We start from the raw sequence: 10055 nt of genomic DNA, 5'->3' as shown, positions 1-10055 counted from the left end.
TGACTTCAGATTTTGTATTAGTCTAGCCTGATGAAGAGACCTGAGTAGTCTCGAAAGCTTGCAATGTATTACCATCTTTTCAGTTAGCCATTAAAAGGTATCAACTACTGAGGACTCTCAATCCTGAATATTTTTCAAATAATTCTAGGAATTTTCCCACAGCCAGAATCTTGAAGCACAGGAATCCACACAGTCTCTATTAGTTCTTATGTAATTCTTAATATAAGAGTGTCCTTAAATAAGCTATGATTCCTATCTAGCTATCCCTAGTAACTACACACTCGGTGACCGGTCACACTTTTCTGGTTACTCACAAGAGCCGGTTTCTTGAAATCACACGGTTGCAAAAACAGGACTGCCTCAAGCTCTGGATTCCCCTCTCTCCATCACCTTGCTGCTTCTCCTCAAAAGATGCCCAGAAAAACTCTCTGAGGTAACGTGTCCTGTTTACAGAATCTTCTTGTCTGCAACTGAAGGCTGAGCAACATTACTTCAACAGCATTGTTATTATCTTGTCTGTTACTCAAGGGAGACCTCCGGTGACGGAACTGCATCAACATTCTTAATGGTAGAAAAACCATTACCATACTACACAGACAAGACAGCCCATGACCAGATAGGCCACTCTGCAATTTTCCAGAATTTCCAGATGGCCAGTCCGGCCCTGGGCACAAATAAAAGTAGCATCATATGACCCACGTAGAAATTTTACAATTGCACAGCAGCAGTCAGCTATGGGCCAGGCCTGAGACAGGATCTGGGCCAGAATTTACAGCTTTGAAATGAAGAGGTGGGTGATGGATCGGTGTTGGTCTGCTGTGCTGAGAGCCCTGATACCACAAGCAAAAGCTCAAACTGGTTTTCTGCTCAGCCACACTCAGGTGGCACAAATATCAGCTTCATAGACTATCATTGTTAGAAAAATGTAAGGAGAGCAACACAGGTTGTTGTCTGAAAGTAAGTGCAGGCCTGTCTATCTTGGAACCCTACTGGGAACCCTTGAATGCCAAACATTTCCAAAAATTAGGGGCAGACACCAAGAAAAGTGGCATCAATTGACCCACAGTAAAGACACTATAATAGGCCTCTGACACACCTTCCACTACAGTCAGCCCACCAGATGGAATCCCAACTTGGAGTCTCCACATTTCAAAAAATTGTTAGAAACATCAGCAGCAGTAGCAACAGAAGACAACACAAAGATGGCACAGACTGCAATAATTCAAGATCAATACATGACACTAAATCTACACCATAGTCTGTACAATCTGTGACTGGGCTGCAAAAGTCACTGGAGATCTATGACTTATGTTCTGTCCTCACTGAATGAGGCAGACATCATTGCGGCTAAACCGCTATACCGTGGTCCAATAAGGAGACTGTGATTGAATCTGTGCTTTTTTTTAACTTGATATATTGGAGCGGTGAAACTATAAATATAACATACATTATGAATGAACATTTGCACACTAATAGCTGACCAGGGGCAGAACTGATTAAACCAGGCTAATATTAAGACAGGAGTTAGCTACAGAAAGCATAAGTACATACCAGCGATGCAATCACAAGGGGAGAGGAATAGATGAGATTCTTCCTGAATACAGGCTGAAAGAAAATGGAGGAAAGTGGAGGGAAAGCTACCATAATGCTTTGCAAAGAAGAGAGGAGATTCAGACATGGAATGAAAAAGAATAAATAGATAAAAGACTGCGAATATTACTCTGGCCACTAGAGGGAGCCAAAACACTGCAAACAAATAGAGTCTATGAAAATGTAAATTTCTCTATATTCTACTAGTGATTTATTGCAAATATTAATAAACAGACAATCAGAGATTACAAATTAGATGTTGGAGACAGAACAACTTGTTCATCTTGATGAAAGTTAGGCGGTCTACAATTTCAGGGGACAGGCAGCTGCGGTTATTCATCAGGACAGCAGCAGCAGCAGCGCTGAAGACACGTTCTGAGAGAACACTGGCTGCCGGGCATGGCAAATCCTCCATGGCGTTTGAGGCGATCTCAGTCCACTCATCCATTTTTTTGAAGATTAAAATGCAAAAGGGTCCAAATCCCTCCTGATGTTATTTATATTGAGCTTGAGATACTCCTGCACCATCGTCTCCAGTCGATAATTATGTGTTAGGCAAAAATTGCTTCTGCCACTTACTATCAAATTAGTACTATAGGTTCTATGTAACTCGGTGGCATGGGTCAGAGAAGACAAACACAGTATATGTTCAAAGGTTCAGTATTGTAGCAACAGGTCTCAGAACTATGCAGATGTAGTTCAGGGTATTACAGTAAACAGGCTTCAGTATTGCATGGTACGTAGATATAAGTTCTGGCAACAGGTAAAGTCTGTACGAACCAACTGGCGAGAGTCTGAGGTCCAGGCGCACACAGTCCTAAGGTCCTGAGACTGGACCGGGCTCCAAGCGGAGAGCAGGCCGCAGAGATGACAGAGGCAGAGCAGATCTGGACAGGAGAGGCGGTCAGGCAGGATGGCAGGTAAGTAACAAACGGGGAATCCCGAGGTTTAGAAGAAGCAGGCACAATGCAAGTTCTCCAAGCTTGGCAGCAGGTGAAGATCCAGATACACAAGCACAGGTATAATGTGCAGAGTCCCTTTTGTACACAGCAGGCAGGAAACAGGAAAAGTCAAACAGGAACAAGATGGCCCCTTGTGAAGCTACTAACTCCATCTTTGATAAGGGCAAAATTAAGGGCAAAGTCAGGCAGAACAGAAACATGGCTCAGAACCTCACACCATTCCCTCCTTCAAGGATGTCCTCCGGACGACCTTAGATCTGGTTTACTGGGGTATCGGCTATGGAACTGTTGGATCAGACGGGGAGCTCGAATGTTCTCCTGAGGTTCCCAGGAATTCTCCTCCGATGGGTAACCCTGCCATTTCACCAAGTATTGAAGTTTCCTCCTATGGATCCGAGAGTCGATGATCCCTTCCACAATAAATTCTTCTTGCCCGTCAATGAGAACCAGACCAGGTGGAACGGATGTACATCCGGGAAAGGGATTCGGTAATAATAATAATAATAATAATAATCTTTATTTATATAGCGCCAACATATTCCGCAGCGCTTTACAGTTTAACAGTTTCAAAACACAAGTCATAAGTAACAACGCTAACAATACAATAATTAAAGCAAAATAAGACGAAATAAGACGACCCTGCTCGTGAGAGCGTACAATCTACAATGAGGTGAGGGAGATACAGAGTACAGGTGTGTATTTACAATGGTGTATTTACAATGAAGGTCCAGCCATCTTGCAGGAGTGAAGGATGGATGGAGATAGTGAATGGGCTACGCACGCACACTTACACATAGAATGACTTTGATTAGTGAATGTGATAGGCCGCTCTGAACAGGTGTGTTTTGAGGGAGCGCCTAAAACTATGCAAATTGTGGATAGTCCTGATTTCTTGGGGTAGAGCATTCCAGAGGATAGGAGCAGCACGGGAGAAGTCTTGGAGTCGGGAGTGGGAGGTACGGATTAGTGCAGAGGTTAGTCGAAAGTCGTTTGCAGAGCGCAGCGATCGGCTAGGCCGATAGACAGAAATGAGAGAAGAGATGTAAGGGGGTGCCGCACTGTGGAGAGCTTTGTGGGTGAGAACAAGTACTTTGAATTGGATCCTATAATGAATGGGCAGCCAATGTAAGGACTGGCGAAGAGCGGACGCGTCCGAGTACCGATTACCCAGATGGACGATCCTGGCTGCTGCATTGAGTATGGACTGGAGAGGGGATAGTCGAGTGACGGGGAGGCCAATTAATAGAGCGTTGCAGTAATCCAGGCGAGAGTGGATCAATGCAACAGTGAGGGTTTTTGTTGTTTCCATAGTGAGAAAAGGGCGGATTCTAGAGATGTTCTTTAGGTGTAAGCGGCAAGAGCGGGCAAGGGATTGTATATGGGATGTAAAGGAGAGATTGGTGTCAAACATAACACCCAGACAGCGCACCTGCTGCCGGGGTGTTATTGTGGTACCACCCACGGAGAAGGAAATGTCAGATTTAGGGAGGTTAGTAGACGGCGGGAGCAGAAGAAGTTCAGTTTTGGAGAGGTTGAGTTTCAGATAGAGAGCGGACATGATATTGGAGACTGCGGACAGACAGTCACTGGCGTTCTGTAGTACAGCGGGGGTAAGGTCGGGGGAAGACTTATATAGTTGTGTGTCATCAGCATAAAGATGGTACTGAAAGCCAAATCTGCTGATGGTCTGTCCAATTGGGGCCGTGTAGAGAGAGAAAAGAAGGGGGCCAAGGACTGAGCCCTGAGGTACCCCGACAGCAAGAGGAAGAGGAGATGACGTGGAGCCAGAGAACAAAACACTGAAGGAGCGGTCAGAGAGATAGGAAGAGAACCAGGAGAGTGCAGTGTCCTTAATGCCTAGTGACTGGAGCCTAGAGAGTAGGAGATGGTGGTCAACAGTATCGAAAGCTGCAGATAGGTCAAGAAGAATGAGCAGAGAGTGGTCACCGTTACGTTTTGCTGTCAGAAGGTCATTGGTCACTTTGATGAGTGCAGTTTCAGTCGAATGCAGGGGGCGGAAGCCGGACTGTGAAGGGTCTAGAAGGGAGTGAATGGAGAGGTAACGGGTAAGGCGGGAGTAAACTAGGCGTTCCAAAAGTTTAGAGATGAAGGGGAGATTGGAGACTGGTCTGTAGTTGTTTGTGCAGGATGGGTCGAGAGCAGGTTTCTTTAGTAGTGGAGTAACGATGGCGTGTTTGAAGGAGGATGGGAAAATGCCCGAGGAGAGGGAGAGATTAAAGATTGTAGTTAGGTGGGTTGTGACGACTGGAGAGAGAGACTGGAGGAGATGTGAGGGAATGGGGTCGGTAGTGCATGTAGTCGGACGAGAAGAAGAGAGGAGTCTGGAGACTTCTTCTTCTGTTATGGGATCAAATGTGGAGAGTGAGCCAGGGGAGATGTAGGAAGGGATGGGAGTCACAGCACTTGGTGGTTGGGAGCAGATTTCTTGATGGATATTATCTATTTTTTCTGTAAAGTGGGAGGCCAGGTCATCAGCACAAATGTCTGTGATAGGGGCTTGTGCTTTTGGCCTGAGGAGGGAGTGAAAAGTGTCAAAAAGTTTCTTGGGGTTGTGGGCTAGTGAGGAGATCAGGGTGGTGAAGTAGGTCTGTTTGGCAAGGTGAAGGGCAGCGTTATAGGTTCTTAACATAAATTTGAAGTGGATGAAGTCTTCTGGTGTGCGGGTTTTTCTCCATAGGCGTTCAGCACTCCTGGAGCATCGCTGGAGAAGTTGAGTTTGCGATGTGAGCCAGGGCTCTTTTACTCTGTGTTTGGAGGTTCTGAGGGTGAGGGGAGCTACTTGGTCAAGGGTGCTTCTAAGAGTGTCATTGTAGTGATGAACAGCCAGATTAGGACAGGAAAGAGAGGAGATTGGGGACAGAGATGAGTGTAGGGAATCTGAAAGTGTCTGAGGGTTAATAGCTTGTAGATTTCTGACTGTGTGGTAGGTAGGAATGAGCTGGGGTGGGCGAGGATTTGTGAGCGTGAAGGAGAGAATGTTGTGGTCAGAGAGTGGAAGCGGTGAGTTGTTTAGGTGGGAGATTGAACAGAGCCGGCAGAAGACCAGATCAAGGGTGTTACCGTCCTTATGTGTCTCAGAGGTTGAAAGCTGTGAGAGGCCTAGAGAGGTGATTAGTGATAGAAGCTGGGATGCAGATGTGGAATTAGGGCTGTTAATGGGGATGTTGAAGTCTCCCAGGATGAGGGTTGGTAGTTCTGAGGACATGAAGTGTGGCAGCCAGGCTGAAAAGTGGTCAAGGAAGAGGGTGGGTGAGCCTGGGGGCCGGTATATGACCGCTACCCTGAGGGAGAGGGGACGGAAGAGCCTGATGGTGTGGACCTCAAAAGAAGGGAATAAGAGTGATGGGACTGGGGGGATGACCTGGAAAGTGCATTGTGGGGACAGGAGTATGCCAACTCCACCACCAGGTCTGTTTGTGGGTCTCGGGGAGTGAGAGAATTGTAAGCCACCGTAGGAAATGGCAGCAGGAGAGACAGTGTCAGAATCCTGAATCCAGGTTTCAGTGAGGGCCAACAGATTGGTTGGTACTACTGGTTTAAGCAGGGAGACATGAAAAACAGGGTGTATTTTCACAGATGTAGGCAATTTAAGACGGCAGGCTATGGGACTTACTATGTTGTTGATTTTGTATGGGCCAACATATTTCTGTCCCAACTTAGATGTCGGAATCCTTAATTTTAAATTTCTTGTCGAAAGCCAGACCATGTCTCCTACCTTGTATGTTGGTGCTGGTTTACGGAACCTGTCTGCAGCCTTGTATCTCTCCTGAGCTGCAGCCAGCATTTGTTTCAAAGACTCTAAATTCTGTTGTAAATACGTAATTCGGTCAGCTGCTGCGGGTACGGACGTGTCTATCGGGAGTCGAGGGAGAATGCTGGGATGATACCCATTATTAGCAAAGAAAGGAGACTGCTTGGTGGAGGCACTCTGCGAGTTGTTATACGTGAATTCGGCCATCGGGAGTAAGTTTACCCAATCATCTTGTAAGTGGCATACGTAGCAATGCAAGTACTGCTCCAATGTTTGAGTAGTCCGTTCCGTTTGTCCGTTAGACTGCGGATGGAAAGCAGATGATAGATTTACCTTGATGTCCAGGGCGGCACAGAAGCTTCGCCAAAATTTTGAGGTAAATTGGACCCCTCGATCTGATATCAATTCGTCAGGAACTCCATGTAGCCGAAAAACATTTTGTACGATGAGGTCCGCTGTCTGTTTGGCTGTCGGAAGACCGATACAGGGAATGAAATGGGCAGCCTTGGTCAAACGGTCGATCACTACTAGGATAGTGTTTTTCCCCTTAGAAGTAGGCAACTCTACAATAAAATCCATTGAAATAGACCCCCAAGGGTGAGATGGAATAGGGAGGGGTTGTAGCAATCCCGTATGTGAGGAGCGGGGAACCTTTGATCTTGCACATACCTCACATGACGAGACGTAATGCTGAACGTCTCTCCGGTAGGTCGGCCACCAAAAGAAGCAAGACAAGAATTCCTGGGTCTTCTGGACTCCTCTATGACCGGCGATCTTTGAGTCATGCATTAATTTTAGTACACTTAGTCTGACTGTTTCCGGAATATACAGGTGTTGTCCCTGAAACCAAAGTCTGTTTTTCAAGGTTAGGTTTACCTGATTGGGGGGGGTCGGATCAGTAGTGGGTCTCCAGTGTAGGCTTCCTTAATACTTGTTAATGGATCTTGATTGTGTAACACCCCTATGAAGTTTCTTTCTAAGAGTATGGTCCTCGGAGGTAATACTGGAGTTACGTTACCTGAGTGAATCCTAGATAGTGCATCGGCCTTCCCATTACGAGAGCCTGGCCTGTAGGAAACAATGAAGTCAAACTGATTAAGGAATAAAGTCCATCGGGCCTGTCTGGGCTTTAGACACCTTGCCGATCTCATGAATTCGAGGTTCCAATGGTCCGTAAGTACGACAATCTGGTGAGATGCTCCTTGCAGTAGATGCCTCCATTCCTTGAATGCGGTTATAATGGCCAATAGCTCTTTATTTCCGACATCATAATTCTTCTCTGCGGGCGATAATTTCTGTGAAAGAAAGGCACAAGGATGTAAAAGATTTTTCTCACCTGTTCTTTGCGAGAGAATGGCCCCTATCGCACAGTCGGAAGCGTCTACTTTCATTATGAAAGCTCGATCCGGATCCGGGTGTACGAGGAACGGTGCTGATGTAAATTTAGCTTTCAATTTGGAAAATGCCATCTGCGCTTGCGGTGACCAGACAAATGGTATCTTCTTCCGGGTCAATTGGGTGATGGGTATGACGATCTCCGAAAAATTTTTAATTAATCGTCTGTAAAAATTGGCGAATCCAATAAATCGTTGTACTTCCTTCACAGACTTGGGAATTGGCCACTCCTGGATGGCTTGAGTTTTACTGGCATCCATGCTGAAACCCTGTGAAGAGATATCATACCCCAAGAATTGGATTTCCATTTTGTGGAACTCGCATTTCTCCAGCTTGATATACAAGTGATCCTGCCGTAGGCGATCCAAGACTACTCTCACGTGCTGCTGATGCTCCTTGATGTTGCTGGAAAAGATTAAAATGTCATCCAAATAAACAACAACAAAAATATCGAGTATGTCTCTGAAAATGTCATTCACCAAGTGTTGAAACGTAGCCGGCGCATTACGGAGACCAAAAGACATGACGAAGTACTCAAAATGTCCATAGCGTGACTGGAAGGCTGTCTTCCACTCGTCACCGGGACGGATCCGTACTAGATTGTATGCTCCACGGAGATCTAATCTCATGAAGATTTTAGAGTGTCGCACCCTTTCCAGTAATTCGGGAATTAATGGAAGTGGATAGGAGTTCCTGATCGTAATTTTGTTGAGCTCTCGGTAATCAATATATGGGCGGAGTGAGCCATCCTTCTTTTTCATGAAGAAGATCGGGGCACCCGCCTGGGAGGAAGATGGTCGTATAAAACCCTTGGCTAGGTTTTCATTGATGTACTCCTTGAGGGCTTTTAATTCTGGCCCAGCCAAAGGGTAAATGTTACCGAACGGAATCGCGGCACCAGGTAGCAGTTCCACGGGGCAATCGTACGGCCGATGTGGAGGCAATTTGTCTGCATTTTTCTTGTCACATACATCGATGAAATCCTGATACTCTATTGGTAGATTTAAGTCAACGGAGCATGCTGACCCAAATAAAGCTGGTTCCTTAGATGATATCTGTCTACTAGGAAACTGTATTTCCTTTATCTCCCAATTGATAGTAGGGCTTTGCAGTCGTAGCCATGGTAGTCCTAGGATTATGGGAAAATGAGGGGAGGAAATTAACAAGAAGGACAGTCTTTCTGAGTGATCCGCCCCCATACGGACTTTCAGTGATGTTGTTTCAAGATCTACGGGCCCGGACACCAGTGGGGAACCATCCACCGTTTCCATCAATACCGGAGAGATCCTCTTTTGTGAACATATACTGTGTTCTTTAGCGAATGTAATGTCCATAAAATTGCCGCTTGCCCCTGAGTCCACCACAGCGAAACTAGCAATCCATTGGGACTGGGTCCATATCTTGATGGGGATATAACAGAGTGAGTCCTTCCTTGAGCCGTCCAAGGTCGAAGTAGTGGAACTCACTGAAGAGATGGCTGCATTCACCAGTGAGGATATTTCTGAAGTACAGTCGGAGAAGTCGTGATTCCAGTTGACTATTTCTTTCCTAGGAGGATTTGAGTGGGAAACTACTGAAGATACGTCCGAAAAGTCACATTCGATTACCGCAGCCGTGGTCTTGCGATTCTTACCGGGACAATTCGAAATATAGTGACCTGATTTTCCGCAGTAGAAGCATAAATTTTCTCTAAAGCGGTGCTCCTTGCGTGGGTCAGGAGGACTTCTCCGGACTGCATCGACCTGCATAGGTTCTGACTCTACTGGGAGGAAGGACTTGCTCTAGGCTTCCCTGGAGGGAGACGGCAGGGTTACAAAATTACTGCGGCTAGCATCTGCCCATCTCTCTTGCCGGCGTTCTGCAAGACGGATATCAATCCAAATGCAATGATTTATGTAGTCTCCCAGGGCAGCGGGTGACTCGCCTCTAGCCAGTTCATCTTTAATTGTGGCAGATAAACCCCTCCTAAACACTGCGTATTTTGCTGAGTCGCACCACGTAGTGTCCAACACCCACCTTCGAAATTCCATTGCGAATTCTATGACATGATGCTTTCCCTGATGGAGGGCTAGCAATGCAGTTTCTGCTGTGGCACTTTGGTTAGGGTCATCGAACATCTGACACATTGCGGAAATAAAATCATTTAAAGAATTCAAACAGACATCATTAGTTTCAATCAGGGGATTTGCCCAAGCAAGAGCCTTGTTGGTTAACAGCATTATCATAGTCAACACCTTGTCTCGTCCTGTTGGAAACTGAGCCGCATGCGCAGCAAAATACAGCTGACACTGATTTAGGAAACCTCGGAATTTTTCTCTTTCGCCACCGAACCTGAA

This window comes from Dendrobates tinctorius, unplaced genomic scaffold, assembly GCF_039654945.1.
Source record: "Dendrobates tinctorius isolate UK_male_01 unplaced genomic scaffold, ASM3965494v1 ptg000251l, whole genome shotgun sequence".
In the NCBI taxonomy this organism is placed as follows: domain Eukaryota; kingdom Metazoa; phylum Chordata; class Amphibia; order Anura; family Dendrobatidae; genus Dendrobates; species Dendrobates tinctorius.
The sequence above is the reverse complement of the archived record's forward strand: the minus strand, read 5'-3'. Positions refer to the sequence as shown.